General features: G+C 35.8%; 1 non-coding gene across 1 annotated transcript; it reads left to right on the top strand.

The window, feature by feature from the left end:
• Positions 1-10,339: 10,339 nt before the first annotated feature.
• On the top strand, positions 10,340-10,446 carry LOC139903636 (small nucleolar RNA R71). The gene has a single exon (XR_011778446.1). It is a non-coding gene; the product is annotated as a small nucleolar RNA R71 (small nucleolar RNA).
• Positions 10,447-17,110: the final 6,664 nt, after the last annotated feature.

Below are 17,110 nucleotides of genomic sequence, written 5' to 3'. Positions count from 1 at the left end.
GTGTATCTTCATAGGATATCCCAAGGATGATATGGGATACTATTTCTATGATCCTTCCGAGCAGAATGTATTTGTTGCTCGGAAGGCTGAATTCCTTGAAACTAAGTTCCTAATGGAAGGCAAAAGTGAAAGGAAGATAGATCTTGAAGAGGTTCAAGATCAAGTAGATGATACACAATTGGCTGACACTAGCACTCAACATGAAAATGTTGAGAGTGATCAGATGGATGATCAAAATACACAAGACGTTCACAGATCTGGTAGGATTAGTAATCCTCCTGAGAGATATGGGTTTCTCATGGATGGTTGCTATATGGTTGATTTGGATGAACCAATAAACTACCAAGATGCTTTATCAAGGATTGATAAAGATAAATGGCAGGAAGCCATGAACGCTGAGATGCAATCCATGTATGACAACCAAGTTTGGGAACTTGTTGCGCAACCTCCTGGCTCTAGGCTAGTTGATTGTAAATGGCTGTTCAAAATTAAAACCAACATACATGGAAACTTAGATACATACAAAGCTAGACTTGTAGCAAAAGGTTTCACTCAAACTCAAGGGGTTGATTATGATGAAACTTTTTCACCTGTAGCAATGCTAAAGTCTATCAGGATATTATTTGCCATTGCTGCACATTATGATTATGAGATATGGCAAATGGATGTCAAAACCGCTTTCCTAAATGGATATCTTGAGGAAGATGTCTATATGGTTCAGCCTGAGGGTTTTGTTGATCCGAAATATCCTAAAAAGGTATGCAAGTTAAAGAAGTCAATCTACGGATTGAAACAAGCATCTAGAATGTGGAATCATCATTTTAATGAGGAGGCCAAGAAATTTGGCTTCATTAAAAATGGTGATGAAGCTTGTGTATACAAGAAAGCTAGTGGGAGCACTGTCATGTTCCTTGTACTATATGTGGATGATATATTGTTATTTGGAAATGATATTCCGGCAATGCAAGGTGTTAAAACTTGGTTAAGCAAATGCTTCTCCATTAAGGATCTTGGAGAAGCACAATACGTCTTGGGGATTGGGATCTACAGGGATAGATCCAAGAAACTGATAGGTTTAAATCAAAGTGCATACATTGAAAAGATCTTGAAAAGATTCAAGATGGAGAACTCTAAGAAAGGTTTGGTACCTATTCAAAAGGGAACACTTCTCAGTTCATCTCAGTGCCCCACCACGAAAGATGAACAGGAGAGAATGAAAAAGGTCCCATATGCTTCTGCCATTGGTTCAATCATGTATGCAATGATATGCACTAGACCGGATGTGTCATGCGCTCTTAGCCTGACAAGTAGATACCAGAATAACCCAGGAAACAGTCATTGGATTGCTGTTAAAAGTATATTGAAATACCTTAGGAGGACTAAGGATATGTTTCTGATATATGGGTCTGGTGAGGAGGAACTCGCTGTAAAAGGTTACGTGGATGCGAGTTTCTAAACTGATCGAGATGATTCTCGATCACAATCCGGTTATGTCTTCACATTAAATGGTGGTGCGGTCTCTTGGAAGAGTTCAAAACAGGATGTTGTTGCATTATCCACTACAGAGTCGGAGTACATTGCCGCCTCATTGGCAGCTCAGGAAGCTGCATGGATGAAGAAATTCATAGACGACTTAGGAGTGGTCCCATCCATTCAGGACCCTCTTGAGATCTTTTGTGACAACGAGGGTGCGATTGCTCAAATCAAAGAACCTCGTGCTCACCAAAAGACCCGTCACATTGAGCGGAGATTCAACTACATAAGGGATGAAGTTGAAAAGGGAAAGATATGTATTTGCAAAGTTCACACAGATCTTAACATAGCGGATCCTCTCACGAAGCTCTTATATGGATCAAAACATGCTGGACATGTTTGTGCGTTAGGGATTCGATATTCTAGTGATTGGTCATGATCTGTTTTAAGTATTGTAACGGAACGAAGTAGTTCAAACTCATTTATACAATTATGGCATTAATTTATCTTGAGTTATGTTCCTATTTTGCATATTTTATCCATGAATAAGTAATTATTCTAAAATTCCGTAGTCGATCACATTCGTGGGAACAAGTGTGAGGTTTAGACTATTATGAACTTGGATTGGTATACATTCACGGGATGAATGTGGGGCAAGGTTGCAACCAAGGTTCATAGATATTTGTGGGACACAAATATTGGAAGACCCGCCCTCAAGATTTGCTAAAATGGAGCCTTTGTGGTTGATCACATGTAATCTTGAGTAAAGGCGAATATCATTGTATCCTCTGACCTGAGATACATATTGGGTTCAGATATTTACCAAGTATTGTGCCTTGATTCTTTCCTTCACTATTCTGAAATATGGTAGTTCATAAGGAAGAGCTCAGGTACAATGCAAGGTACATATTTAGGACGTATGTAGTCAAGATGGAATTTGTCCCTCTTATTCGTTGAGAGTCAGATGTCTAAGGCCTGATAAAGTTAAATCTAGAAGAGAGTGATCACTCTGTTTCTCTTGGATTTAACATGACATCTAGGACGAAAGGAAATATTGAAAGATTCACCTATTCATATTCGAGATGGGAACTCGAAGAGGATGATGTTATTGAATGGCACAAAGTCATAACATATTGGGGGTGATGGACGGTCGTTAGGTGGTATCCATCACTTGCATTAACTTCTTATGTTTCTCGTGCAAGTGGGAGATTGAAGGTATTTCGTATGCCCGAGAGACATATTAAATTAATGTGGCTAGTATGTTTTGATCCAAGTCGGGTCATACCCAATAACAAGCTTACCAACACCTTATTCGTATTTGATTTTAGCAATTGAATTGTTGATTAAATACGCGACACTTGAATTCTAGAAAAATGGTTTTCTTAAATAATATTACTTAGATGTATACATATAAATTATGGAATAATTTATATGATATGGATTTAATTATTTATAGGTTAAATAATTAATTAATTATGTTACATTTTATAAAATAGGTTTTATAAATGATGTACACATAATAAATAAAATGGAAGTTTTATAAAATGTATTTTATAAAATTTATTGAAAGTTTTATAAAATGGATTTTATAAAATCTATTAAAAACATTTTATTTGAATAAATGTAAGTGGCATTGGGACTCAAGATAGAGGCAAAGATTCCCTCTTGGATTGACCATACTTTTGCATCTATCTATATGCAAGTTCATTGACTCAATGCTAACACACATACATGCAAAATATCAAGTAAAAGAGAAAAAAAAAACTGCATTAAGCTGCCATTCAGGCCGTGGGGTTTGAGGATCCAAAATAAGTCCTTCAAGCTCATTTTGCAAGTTATTTTCAAGTGTCATTAAATCCTAACTAAAGTACTAGGTGTTGGAGGTTGGCTTGGGGTATTATCTCTTGAGGTTCCATAGTTTAGGAACTCCATTCATCACCAACTTTTGAAGGTAGCTGCTGTCCAAATCAGTAAGCTCAAAAGGAAGAGGTTCTTGCTTGGTTATTTAGCTCATTAAGTGTCTAAATCCTAACTTAAATCAAGGGTGGTTTTGGTGCTTCAAAGGCTCGAAGTTCTACACTTTTGTTCATCATCTTACTACCATTTTGAACAGCCCTTAAACTTGTTTTAAGGAGGTATATAACTCTTCCTTTTCTTGTTAATTGTAAGCATAATGTTCACAACTTGATCCATGGGATTTAGCTTTAAATTGGTTAAAGTTTAACAAGTAAAACTTGATAATTACACGCTTCCGTTTATAATGATTCTTAAAAGGTTTTAAGATATATCAAACTTGTTAAATCCCAACACATCTAACTGTGGACAACTAGTTGTAGGTTAATAACGAGGACAGCTGACTTAATAAACTTAAAACATCAAAATATATTAAAAGTGTTGTAAATATATTTTGAACATACTTTGATATATATGTATATATTGTTATAGGTTCGTGAATCAACCAGTGGCCAAGTCTTACTTCCCGACGAAGTAAAAATCTGTGAAAGTGAGTTATAGTCCCACTTTTAAAATCTAATATTTTTGGGATGAGAATACATGCAGGTTTTATAAATGATTTACAAAATAGACACAAGTACGTGAAACTACATTCTATGGTTGAATTATCGAAATCGAATATGCCCCTTTTTATTAAGTCTGGTAATCTAAGAATTAGGGAACAGACACCCTAATTGACGCGAATCCTAAAGATAGATCTATCGGGCCCAACAAGCCCCATCCAAAGTACCGGATGCTTTAGTACTTCGAAATTTATATCATGTCCGAAGGAGGATCCCGGAATGATGGGGATATTCTTATATATGCATCTTGTTAATGTCGGTTACCAGGTGTTCACCATATGAATGATTTTTATCTCTATGTATGGGATGTGTATTGAAATATGAAATCTTGTGGTCTATTATTATGATTTGATATATATAGGTTAAACCTATAACTCACCAACATTTTTGTTGACGTTTTAAGCATGTTTATTCTCAGGTGATTATTAAGAGCTTCCGCTGTCGTATACTTAAATAAGGACGAGATTTGGAGTCCATGCTTGTATGATATTGTGTAAAAACTGCATTCAAGAAACTTATTTTGTTGTAACATATTTGTATTGTAAACCATTATGTAATGGTCGTGTGTAAACAAGATATTTTAGATTATCATTATTTGATAATCTACGTAAAGCTTTTTAAACCTTTATTGATGAAATAAAGGTTATGGTTTGTTTTAAAATGAATGCAGTCTTTGAAAAACGTCTCATATAGAGGTCAAAACCTCGCAACGAAATCAATTAATATGGAACGTTTTTAATCAATAAGAACGGGACATTTCATGTGCAATATGAAAGATGTTTTGAATTTCTTTAACGCTAATCAACTTGGTTTGTTGTTTTGTTTGTTTGGTTTTGTTGTGTTTTTATGTAGACTAGAGCATCATCATCAAACCCAAAATCAAAGAAGCAAAAAGGCCCGGCAATTAGAGATTCGGACACGAGTGACGAAGAAAATATTGTGGAAGAAGAAATGGATATTGACAACCAGCAATTAAATGTCCGTGGATTAACCACTCTGGATCCATGGATCAATGCAGTTTTGAGGCATCCGGAATATCATGAACGGATGAAGGAACTTCTACACAAAGACGTATATCCGGGGAAATATATCGATTGGACACCATTAGAAGAAGCCGGTGAATATCAAAATTTTCGTAACCTTTTCCGAGTATCGTATCAAGGCCATCGAATATATGCATGGGAAAACTTGTTCAGAATGCAAGAAAGAGTGTACCCACTTTTAGTCAAAGAATTCGTTGGTTCACTTAGGGTTGATTACACGTCACCAACCTCAGGTACCTTTATGAGATTTCGGCTTGGAGGGCAAGACCGGACATTAACACTGCTACAATTTGTAAAGGCACTGGATATTTATGAAGGTTTGCCACACCAATTAATGCAAAATTACTTTAATCAATGTATAGTCTACGTTTCTTCTTTTAATCATGCAGAAGCATGGGTGGACATGAGCAATAGTGCATATAGTGCAAGCAAGCAGACTTGTAGCAAGCTACGTACTTAAGAGCATCGATGCGTCCAAAGATTCATTTCAAGTACAATAAACTGTCGAAAAGACAGTAGCGAAAAAGTTACCAACTTGGATATCTGGTACATTCACGCGATAATGGATCACACCCATGTTCATATTCCACGAATGATTCTCAGTTTCCTTCTCGAAGAAAGGAAAAAGATTACACCAATCATGGGCGGCCATTTTGTAACAGGATTGCCCAACATTTTCGTATCAATACAAGTGGGTTAGAGGAGAAACATATGATTGCCTTTGATAGAGTAAGTTATACAAGGGCAAACATTTTGATGAGGGGGTCGAACGGCCTTCTAACTAGGTATGTGGATCCCGAGAACAGGCAACCGCAACAACCACAACCGCAGCCAGATCCACAGCCGAATGTTGGAAGTAGTTCGGGTCCGAGAAATGATTGGGAGGCTTACATGGCGTGACAATTTTCAGATTTACGACTCCATAATGATCGAATCACTCAAAAGGTAATTGATCATTACGATACAGGTAATAGGGAGATGCAACATTACATTGATGTAGGGAATGATAGAAAGTGGTACACTCAAGCGGGGCAACAAAATCAGCTTAACTGGATACATGAACAAACCGTGTCATACGCTGCAGATCCCGCTAACTATACCCCCTCTCCTTGGCCTGCATACGAACCATGGATTCGAATGGGTGATCCATACCCTGTACCTTATCCTCCTCCTGCATACACCCCTAACCCGCCTAATGAAGACACTGTTGTCGTCCCTGCTCAAGCAACCTATCAGGGGTGTAACCCTTCAATATTCCAGGACGACGACGCGGCAAACCAAAACGAAGGTGGAGCTGGCCCAAGTAACTCTTTTTGGAGATTCTTCTGAAGTTGACGTGATTATTCGTGAAGTGTGTGAAAGGTTTGAATGATGTTGGTTTGTTTGAAAAACAATTTAATTTCATGTTTGGTGTGAAATAACTTAATAGTATGTTGGACGTTTGTAACTTGAATAACTTTGTTAATTAGGTATGGGGTTTTCGGTACACGGAGTACAGCCCCATTGTTTCTATGAAATGTTTGCTTTGTTTGAATTGATACAGGTGAGCATTGTGCTATATGCTGCATTTTTTACAAAGACTGGCAGTAAGTTCAGCACAAACTTGATTGGTGATTGTTTTGTGGTTGCAAGAAGTGGATGATGTTCTTATGCTGGCATTCAGTTCAGCGCCATCATCCCGTGAACTTCTGTTTTAGACCTTGAAAGTAATAAACTCTCTTACACTCTTTAACCCTCTCGAATTTAAATTTTTCTGATTTCATGTAACGAGGGCGATACATGAACTCAAGTGTGGGGAGGAAGTTATAAATTCTTTCGGGTTTTCGATTTTGGTTAAAAAGGCTTAAAATGGTGAAAAATTTTAAACTTTTATCTTCATAAATTCAAATTTTGTTTAAAATTTGTAGATTTTAAAACTAGGTATATACACCGAAATTATTATCACAAAACAAATTAAGAAACAACCAAATGATTGAGTTTATTTTGTTAAAAATCATAAAACTAGTAGTCATATAAAAGATATAATCATCATGCTATACCACATTCTGAATGAAAAAAGAATCATCAAGTAATTTGTTGTTCTAACAATCTAATTCAATGCTCATCTATGTAATGATTGTGAAGGAAGTCAAGTCTTCCAATATGACACACTTGCTAACTTATGTTAGAAGATGTAGTCCAGAACAGCTGTAGGTTGACGAAAAATCTTGAAAAGTCATCTCTATCATCGGCTGAAAATCCACCTCACCTCAGCATCAAACAGGGTTTTTGGTGGTCAGACTTATCCTAACCATGAGATGGATCTGTCTCGTACAATGGGGGCACATTGAAAATTAGCTTTTAAGACTAATGAATCTAATCCCCAGATGGATGATCTCCGTAAAGATCAACCGCATCTATGTTGACTGCGGCCAACATACATATGCCATAACAAATTGAGGTGTGCAAACTCATGGTTCACCGATGATATTTGGACATGATATAGTTTCTTCTAAAAAATTATGCTATTTTATGAACTATATTGTGTAAAACCATTTTTAGGACATCCGGTTTCAAGTTCCATGATACTTCAATCATGGGGGCGAGTAGCTTGCTAAGCGCCAACTGAGGCTTCGGTTTTCAGTTACCCTCAACCGGACTTTGAGGTTAAAACCAGAAAACTTGTTAGTGTAAAAACTAACATGTCTAATTTTCAAAATATAAAAGGTTTTTCGCAAAGGCCCTAATTTCCCTAAGGATCCAAATTTTTAAGAAATGTGGACTTTAAAACCCACCTTTCGACTTTGGTGTAATTTCATTTCGTGTATGTACTCAAAGTGTGCGTATTACATTGTGAAATAAATAAAAGCGTGTGTACTCCTAAGGTGTGTGTATACTCAAAACGCGTGAGTGTGATATTATGTGTGAAATAAAAAGTGTGAGTGTGTACATTTTGTGATTCGTGTGTATTTTCATCAATGTGTATTCACTATAGTAAATTTCAAATTCTTGTAAGTCTTGCTTGAGGACAAGCAAGGTTTAAGTGTGGGGATTTTGATAATGCCAAAATCATACATGTTTATTGTCGTTATTCTGATCCGATTTAATATCAATTTGTATGTAATTGTTGTACGTATGTATTGTAATTCATGTATATTTGTAAAAGTTCTTTGTGATTGAATAAATGAAGACCAACAGCGAAAACAGAGTTAAAATGAAGATTGAACGCTTAAAACAGCCCGAAACCACTGAAACAGGTCCAAATGCAACGCATCTCCCTCAGATGCGGCGCATCTCTGCACCAAATAACTCCCGACAATTTCAGATGCGGAGCATTAGGATTTCTGGATCAAAACAGCACCAGATGCGGCGCATCTGAGAGGGATGAGGTGCATCCAAGCCAGATGCGGGCATCTGTCCCAGATGCAGCGTATCTGGTCCCCTGCCGACAGTCCTGAGTGCAGAACCTAGCTGGAATCTACTGAACATAAAGAGATGCGGCGCATCCCAAAGAGATGCGGCGCATCTGGTCACCTTCTGGCCAAAATACCTAACTTTTGAGCCTATTTAATGGAGCCTTTGGTTACATACTTGAGACACCTTCATTATTACATTCTCCCTCAGTTCTAGTACGATTTTTAAGGTTCAAGGAAGGCTACAAGTCAATCTCCACTCTTTCAATATCAAGATTAAGCTAGGATCATTCATCACTATTGGTATTATTGTTCTATATCTTTTAAACATGAATTCAACTTGTATTTACTGTTCCATTAGTTCTATTATGATTATGTTAGGCTAAAAGCCTTGTGTGTTTGCTTCAATGTAAGATTTATGGCTTGGGATTGTTCTATACTTTGATGTTATGCTAGTTATATATATGTTTTATTGATTAAATTATCTAGTTCAACCGTAAGAACCATTGTTATGCTTGCTTAGTTCATTACTTCAATTATATAGATTGCAAACCTATTAATGTGAGTTAACTAGGAAAACAATCTATACTTCAATACACCTAGTAATCTAGATGATTATGCATAAACTTAAGTGATTTTGTTATGTGTTTAATTCGGTAATTGAATAAGTTCCAAAGCAACATAGTTATGAAATTACCTCAAGTGATTGTTGTAATTTAGGTTTCATGTGAGTTTAACCGGGTTGGATCTAGTTAGTTAATCAATCTAAATTACCATATTCTTTCAAAAGATCCATTGTTGTAATCACCCTTGTATCCTAGTTCAATTATGTAAGTTATGACTTGGTTTATGTGAGTTTATCAAAGACCATAGCTTATACTTCAACACCTAGTGATCTAGCCACCTATATGTGAGTATAGGGTGTTAATTGAATGATATTTAGGATATACAATCATGTAGTTTACTTAGAGTGATCTTAGTAAACTAGGTTTTATGTGAATTCAACCACGAAAGAATCTTGTTGATTAAACATAGCTCTTAAGTTTATAGAAATTGTGAAATTGATATAAACTTCTCTATTGTAACTACCACATAACGGTTTTAATTATAAAAGAACAATCCCTGTCATTTATCAAGCATAGAAGTAAACACCGCATTCTCATTCTTGTTATTCATTATATTTATTTACTGTTTCGTTAAACGAAAATACAACTTCAAACACAAACCCCCTTTTAGAATAATTAATCATTGTAAAATCCTTAAAACAAACTTCTCTCTGTGGATCGAACTGGTCAATTTACTTGCTAGTTACTGAATGATCGGGTTTTAGTTGCCTGTATTATGTGTTAATTATTAAGCATATTGTCTATATTTTAAAGGTTACGTCTTGACACATCAGACATCGTCTGGACTTGTCTCTGATGGGGTAGTGGGGTTGGTAGGTTGGGTGTGCGGATGAGCTAGGATCTTATCATAGTAGACAACAGAGTCATCACATTCATCCTTGTATACCTTGGCCGAATGTGGGTCAGTACAATTCTGGCATAATTGAACTTGAGACACATGTTGCGGGAGTTTCTTTAGCTCTTCGTCTTCTTTGGTGAGGTTTTCTATTTGGTTCAAGAGAAATTTGATGGTTTTATTTTCGATAGGATCGGAGGCAGAAAGCGGCGTTGCTGATGAAATGTGATCTTCCGTGTTTCAATCGTGATGGTGCATAGTCATCTCCTCGATCAATCTCCAGGCCTCGTCAGCAGTGAATTTCATGAAGTTACCTTGAGAAACAGCATCAAGAGTAGACTTGTTGTTCTCATTCGGACCTTTGTAGAAAGTCAAAATTTGATCAGAGCTCTCAAGACGGTGGTTCGGGCATCTTCGAAGCAAATGTTTGAATCTTTCCCATGCAGTGTAGAGTGATTCATCGTATGCTTGTTGAAAGTTTACGATATCATTCCTAAGTCTGATTTGTTTTGATGGGGGAAAGTACTTGATTAAGAAAGTTGTTGCCATTTCCTCCCATGAGGTGATAGAGTTGGGTTCTAACCCCTCGAACCAGGTTTTTGCATGAAGAGTTAAGGAATAGAGGAACAGATACAGACGAACTATATCTTGTTCAACCTCGTTTGGCTTATATGAATTGGATAAGGAAAGGAATCTATCTAAGTGAGAGTTGGGATCGTCAATTGGTAAGCCATGACACTGGCAATGGTTGTGAATGAGTTGTATGCTGCTATTCTTAAGCGCAAAAGACGCTCCGTTAACCTCTGGATAGAGTATCGGTCCTCCTCGTCCTTCTAATGAGGGTTTGGTGATGTCAGCGAGAGTGATGCGTGCGGCCATCGTCGAACTATCGGCAGCTAAGTGTGGATCTCGTCGAATGGGTACAATGTATGATATCGGATAGAAGAAAGGATGTGTCTGAAGAATTCTTAGCGGTCTAAGTAGGTTAAACCATCCTAAAGGTTCACTAATAAGGAAGTCCATTTTAAACTTTTTAGTTAATCTAAATTAAGCTAATATTATCTAACCTAACTATGAAAAACTAGTAACTTTTGACAAAGCTAGTCTTAGTCAAAAGGGTCTCTTAAAAACTAACTAATCTAAACAGGCTCCAAATCGTACTACCGCTCCCCGGCAGCGGCGCCAAAAATTAACTACTATCTATGATATGCCAGAATCAGACGGTTTATTTATGCGGTTTCGTTAGGCCGCAAAACGTCAATTCATGATGTCAACAGAAGAAGTTGATTGTTTAGTTTATATATGCTGGGCCTAAATCTATTATTCCTTCCTATGGGTTAGCAAGGGCAAATATGACCTAGGGTCGTTCCTTAAGCGGTCGAATTTGAAGCGGAGCTTATTCAGATAATTTAGTAATTAAGATTTGGTTTGTACACAATTTAATATCCAATACTAGTGGTCAGGTACACCTTGTGTGGAGAAGCATGATCCTTTTGGTCCTAATAAATTGGCGACTGTTCAGAAAATCCAACAACTAAGTCCAACCGGTTTATTCTAGACACCACTTTATCCGGAATATCAAAATATGTAAAGACAATAGTTGGGTTGAATATTTTATATAATTGTAATTAAGATATTAAAGCAATATAATTAAAATAAGCTAGCTAGCGTACAACAACCAAGGACAAAGAAGACGTGGTTCACCATGATTTAAGATAACGTAGTGTCAGGATGATTGCGAGACACTCATTGGATAGATATACCTTGGTGTAAACACTAGATTCCCTACTAATATATTTCTCGATTAGCATGTCACTCAGAACTAGGCTATCGTGATTCTGATCGGATGGACTATGCTCAACTCCCGACACTTTATCCGATTTAAGGATATAAGTGGCCCATCTTGGATGCAATGCATACCTTGGGCACACGAATAAAGTAGCATAGCTTTATATAGATAATATTCAACCTTTTTTAACACCTTAGTGTATCACCCAAGTGAGTGGCTATGATTGTGTTTCGAATTCCTTTCTATCAATGGTTTGGTAAAATCTAAGGGTTTGTAGACAAATTAGAACCTCTGATAGTTCTCAGTCATCCTTAAAGATTTATAAGCTTAGTTTGTATTGTAGTGCGTTAAATTCCCATTTATGACTTAAACCAGCCCTTACTTAAATCTACTCAACAAATCCCTTAGTTATCCACCATGTACTAGACTTATAGTGGTTTCATAGCTTCTAACCTTGATCATGCCCAAGTGGTCCTATAGTACATCAACACTGTACTCTAATGTTGCAACAATATATCCTTGAGCCTTATACTCTTGACCAATGTCTTGATCTGGTCCTACGGTAATTCCCCATGTACTTTATAGTATTTCCGATGGGTTCATACCTTGACCAATGTATAAGCACAAATAAATAATTACCTTATAATTGTCGACTTTATAAAAGGTTTTAATCACGTTTATTAGTGGAAGGACGATAATAACGAGGTTTAATATCATAGACAGAAAGCGAGCACGAAACGATAATCATCCCTAACTAACATTATTAAATCATGGCAAATAATCAAGCAATTACTCACACATCATGACAACAAGCATTTCTAATATTAATAAATCACAAACATCAAACAAAAATATTATAATAAATTAATAAAAGAAATGATAGATGTTACCGAATAATGTCGGCAGAATAACACTTATATTTCTTCATAATATCCATATCGTTACAATGCTTGAAAGCTTCTACTACTAACTACATACTAATCTCCTATTGATCACTAGAGAGCGACAATAGAGAGATAATTATATTTCCTAATCTCTGTACTTTTCTCTCTCTAGAATCTAAAGAGAGAAAGTAGAGAGAGAGAGAGAGAGAGAGAGAACTAATCTCCTATAGATCACTAGAGAGCGGCTATAGAGAGATATTTGAGATAGAAGTGAAGAATTGGTGTGTTTGAAATAGTGGGATGAAGCCCCCATTTATAGGAAGTGCATGGTGGCAAAATTGTAATTAAATTGCTGAAAAATGGCTTGCCACTTGGCAGACTATTTGGCAAGCCGTTTGCCATGGCCATTTGCCTAGGCAAGCCATTTTTTATGCCTGTTTGCTGGCAGGCCGTTTTCCCTTATGGCAAGCCGTTTGCTCGATCGTAACTTGTCGTTCACCATTTTCGCTCTAGAATTTTCATTTTAGCTCCGTTTCTGACGATTCTTGCGCCCACGCGTTCGTAATTGAATATCCTACAACATGAGATTAAGTAAATAAACTTTTTCAAAAATTATAAAATAAGTTATTTAAACGCGAGTTAATCGTCTTAGCCGATTTTGCTCGTTTTTTCTCGTTTTTCATCCGTTTTTAGTGATTCTTGAAACATATCCTTTGTAATGACTAAATCTACCAAATTAACCAACAAAGTGATTATTTTGGCGATAAAGTTTGGAACTTTAAGGTTTTAGGGCTCAATATCGGGAGTAAAAACGTGACTTTTTAGCCGATATCAATAATTATTAGAGTCCGTGTGTTGTACGGTGAGTAAAATAATTGTGAAAAATTTATTGATTTTTCAAACAATTTAGAGACTTTAATATATATTATATAATTAATTAATAAATATGTATATGTATCCTCCAAGTAAATAAGATTTGTTAATTAAATTATTGTTTTGATTCTATTTTGGAATGGATATGCATACGTATGTGTGGTATAGATTGTTGAACCGATTTTAGGAAAATATTCTCACCGACTTTGAATGAATAAAGAATATGTAATTCAAATCCATACATACATTTATACATGTTTTTAATTAAAAGAAAATTAATTTTAATAATGACACGTCATCATGGGGTTAGTAAAAATCCGCCACCTTCAATATATATATATATATATATATATATATATATATATATATATATATATATATATATATAATGAAGGGTGAAAGAGAACTCATAGAATTCACATATTGAGTTCAATCTGCACACAAATTGACCTCAATCTGCACATATATTGACCTCAATCTGCACACAAATTGAGTCAATCTGCACAAAGATTGAGTCAACCTACACACATATTGAGTTAAGTCTGTGAGTTATTGAGTTCTCTCCTACCCTTAGTTCTTTCTGGATCCTCACCAGATATATATATATATATATATATATATATATATATATATATATATATATATATATATATATATATATATATATATATATATAGTCGTAGGATCAAGAGGGAAGTAACCATACCAAGAGGTTGAGGGTTCAAGTTTCACTTGGGACATATTCGTGGTTGTAAATATTCGTGTTAATGGTGTGTGTGAGTTTGCCTTTCAAAAAAAAAAAAAAAAAAAAAAAAAGTAACCATTCGGGGGGAAGCAGGGGGAAGCAAAAACTTTTTTTTTTTCGTTTTTTGAAAAAACTTTGTTCACAAACATTATAGATGAGATGAAAATATGAACATTTAGTAGAGACACTTTGTGATAAATATTTTTAATTTGGCAGAAAAACGCTCGAAGAAGTAACATATAACAATTATCGTGTTTTTCGAGCGTATTTTGAGGTTTTAGCTATTGGGGTTTAGATATTAGGGTTTAGATATTAGGGTTTATATGGTTTAGATATTAGGGTTTAGAAATTTAGGGTTTAGGGTTTAGATTTGGGGTTTAAATTTAGGATTTAGATTGAGTTTTTAACACGAACGGTTTAGAGTTTAGGGTTTAGCGTTTAGGGTTTGGTGTTTTAGGTTTAGGGAATAAACCCAAAACACCAAACCCTAAACCCTAAACTCTAAATCGAGCTAAATTTTACTTCACAAAACATGAAGAAAAAAAAACGTTCATATTCTTCACGAACAATATTATCTTGAATGTTATTTTTGTCGATCGTTTTTCCACCTAAATAATAACATTCATCACGAAGTGTCTCTTCTAAATGTTCATATTTTCGTGTGATCTTGATGCCGGAAAAAAAATTCAAAAAAAAACAAAAAAAAAAAAAATTTGCTTCCCCCCCGCTTCCCCCCGATTGGTTACTTCCCCATTGATCCTGCCCCTATATATATATATATATATATATATATATATATATATATATATATATATATATATATATATATAGGTAGGATCAGGAGGGAAGTAACCAATCGGGGGGAAGCAGGGGGAAGCAAAAACTTTTTTTTCGTTTTTTGAAAAAACTTTGTTCACGAACATTATAGATGAGATGAATATATGAACATTTAGTAGAGACACTTTGTGATAAATGTTTTTATTTTGGCGGGAAAACGCTCGAAGAAGTAATATATATAACAATTATCGTGTTTTTCGAGCGTATGTTGAGGTTTTAACTATTGGGGTTTAGATATTAGGGTTTAGATATTAGGGTTTATAGGGTTTAGATATTAGGGTTTAGAATTTAGGGTTTAGATTTAGGGTTTAGATTTAGGATTTAGATTGAGTTTTTAACACGAACGGTTTAGAGTTTAGGGTTTAGGGTTTAGTGTTTGGTGTTTTGGGTTTATGGAATAAACCCAAAACATTAAACCCTAAACCCTAAATCGGGCTAAATTTTACTTCACAAAACATGAAAAAAAACGTTCATATTCTTCACGAACAATATTATCTTGAATGTTATTTTTGTCGATCGTTTTCCCTCCTAAATAATGACATTCATCACGAAGTGTCTCTTCTAAATGTTCATATGAAACAACCCAACCCGTACTCCGTACGATAAAATTTTTTTTTTTATATATATATACACATTTATGCGCCAATTAAATATGTAGACCAAATCACAAGTTCCATTAAAACGTACAACCATTTCCAATGTTTACAAAAGGCACAAAGGCCATTAATTAAGTTAATACAAGTTTGACCGAATACAATGATAGTTTATAAACCAAACGACCCAACGAGCATGGTTTGGGACTAAACTACCCAAAAGGTGGTCAATTTCCAAAAGCTCCTACAAGCACATCGTCAAGGACATCTAGTGTCCAACAATCCCCTTCCCTTTATCCTCACCTGCAACTAAAAAGATAAACAACGCGAGGGGTAAGCTAACGCTTAGTGAATGCAATAATTATACATGATCATATATAATCTACTTACTTGCATACAATTACACAATACCACATACAAGCTAGCAATTCAACAACATGCAATCGATCATGCATAAACTACTACCCACGTTCCACATTAAGCTAGCAACACTAATAGCATATAGTTCACAATATAATATGCTAAGCACAATTCGCACAACCATGGTTAACCAAGTATACAAGAGAACGGTACATGATAGTCCGTTGGAGTTCATAACATCCACTAGTGTTACTTACACACCGCGTAATCACTAGTCCCCCGGGTGATGTCTTAAACACCGCGACTAACTCACCCTTACAACAATGTGGCGTCTTAAACACCGCGACGGATCCACACTTCATTCAATACAATGAGTGGTGTCTTGAACACCGCGACACTTCCACTCTCATGACCTTGTGGTGTCTTAAACACCGCGACAATACCACAAGTCAATCACACAATGAGTAGTGTCTTAAACACCGCGACAATACTACTCGTTACCTAGAATGTGGTGTCTTGAACACCGCGACACTTCCACATTCACACCACACAAATAAATACATTATATACGTTCACGCATAATTATTCCACTCACCTTGACGCAAGGATGATGAATATTCGCTTCCAACTCAAAGCCAAGTACCTATTACATTAAGTACCAATTCAATACATAAACTAGTGGAATTAACCACATTACATTTACTTGGGCATTTAATGACTCAATTCGCATTGAATGACCCAACTACACCACAACCGCCCCCTTAAAGGCCAAGACTCGACTTTAATTACCAACATTAGTGCATTAAAGTCTACTAGCCTCAAATGACATCCACCTAGGGTAATTTACACCCATTTTACCCAAACTAGGTCAACTAGTACATTCTTGACCCAATTGACATCTCTTTCAATTCTAACAAGTGTTTAATGCTTACAAAACCATTAACACTTTCAAACTCACAATTACAAGACCAAAATCCTAGATTATGGCCATTAGGGTTTCATTACAACAACCTAACCCAAATTCACCCATTTTACTCCCAAATGGGTCATACAAGTTTCTATTAACCAAAACCCTAGCCATAAT

The sequence above is a fragment of the Rutidosis leptorrhynchoides genome, chromosome 3, assembly GCF_046630445.1.
Source record: "Rutidosis leptorrhynchoides isolate AG116_Rl617_1_P2 chromosome 3, CSIRO_AGI_Rlap_v1, whole genome shotgun sequence".
Taxonomy (NCBI): domain Eukaryota; kingdom Viridiplantae; phylum Streptophyta; class Magnoliopsida; order Asterales; family Asteraceae; genus Rutidosis; species Rutidosis leptorrhynchoides.
Note: the sequence above shows the minus strand (reverse complement) of the source record. Positions and strands in the feature narration are given on the sequence as shown.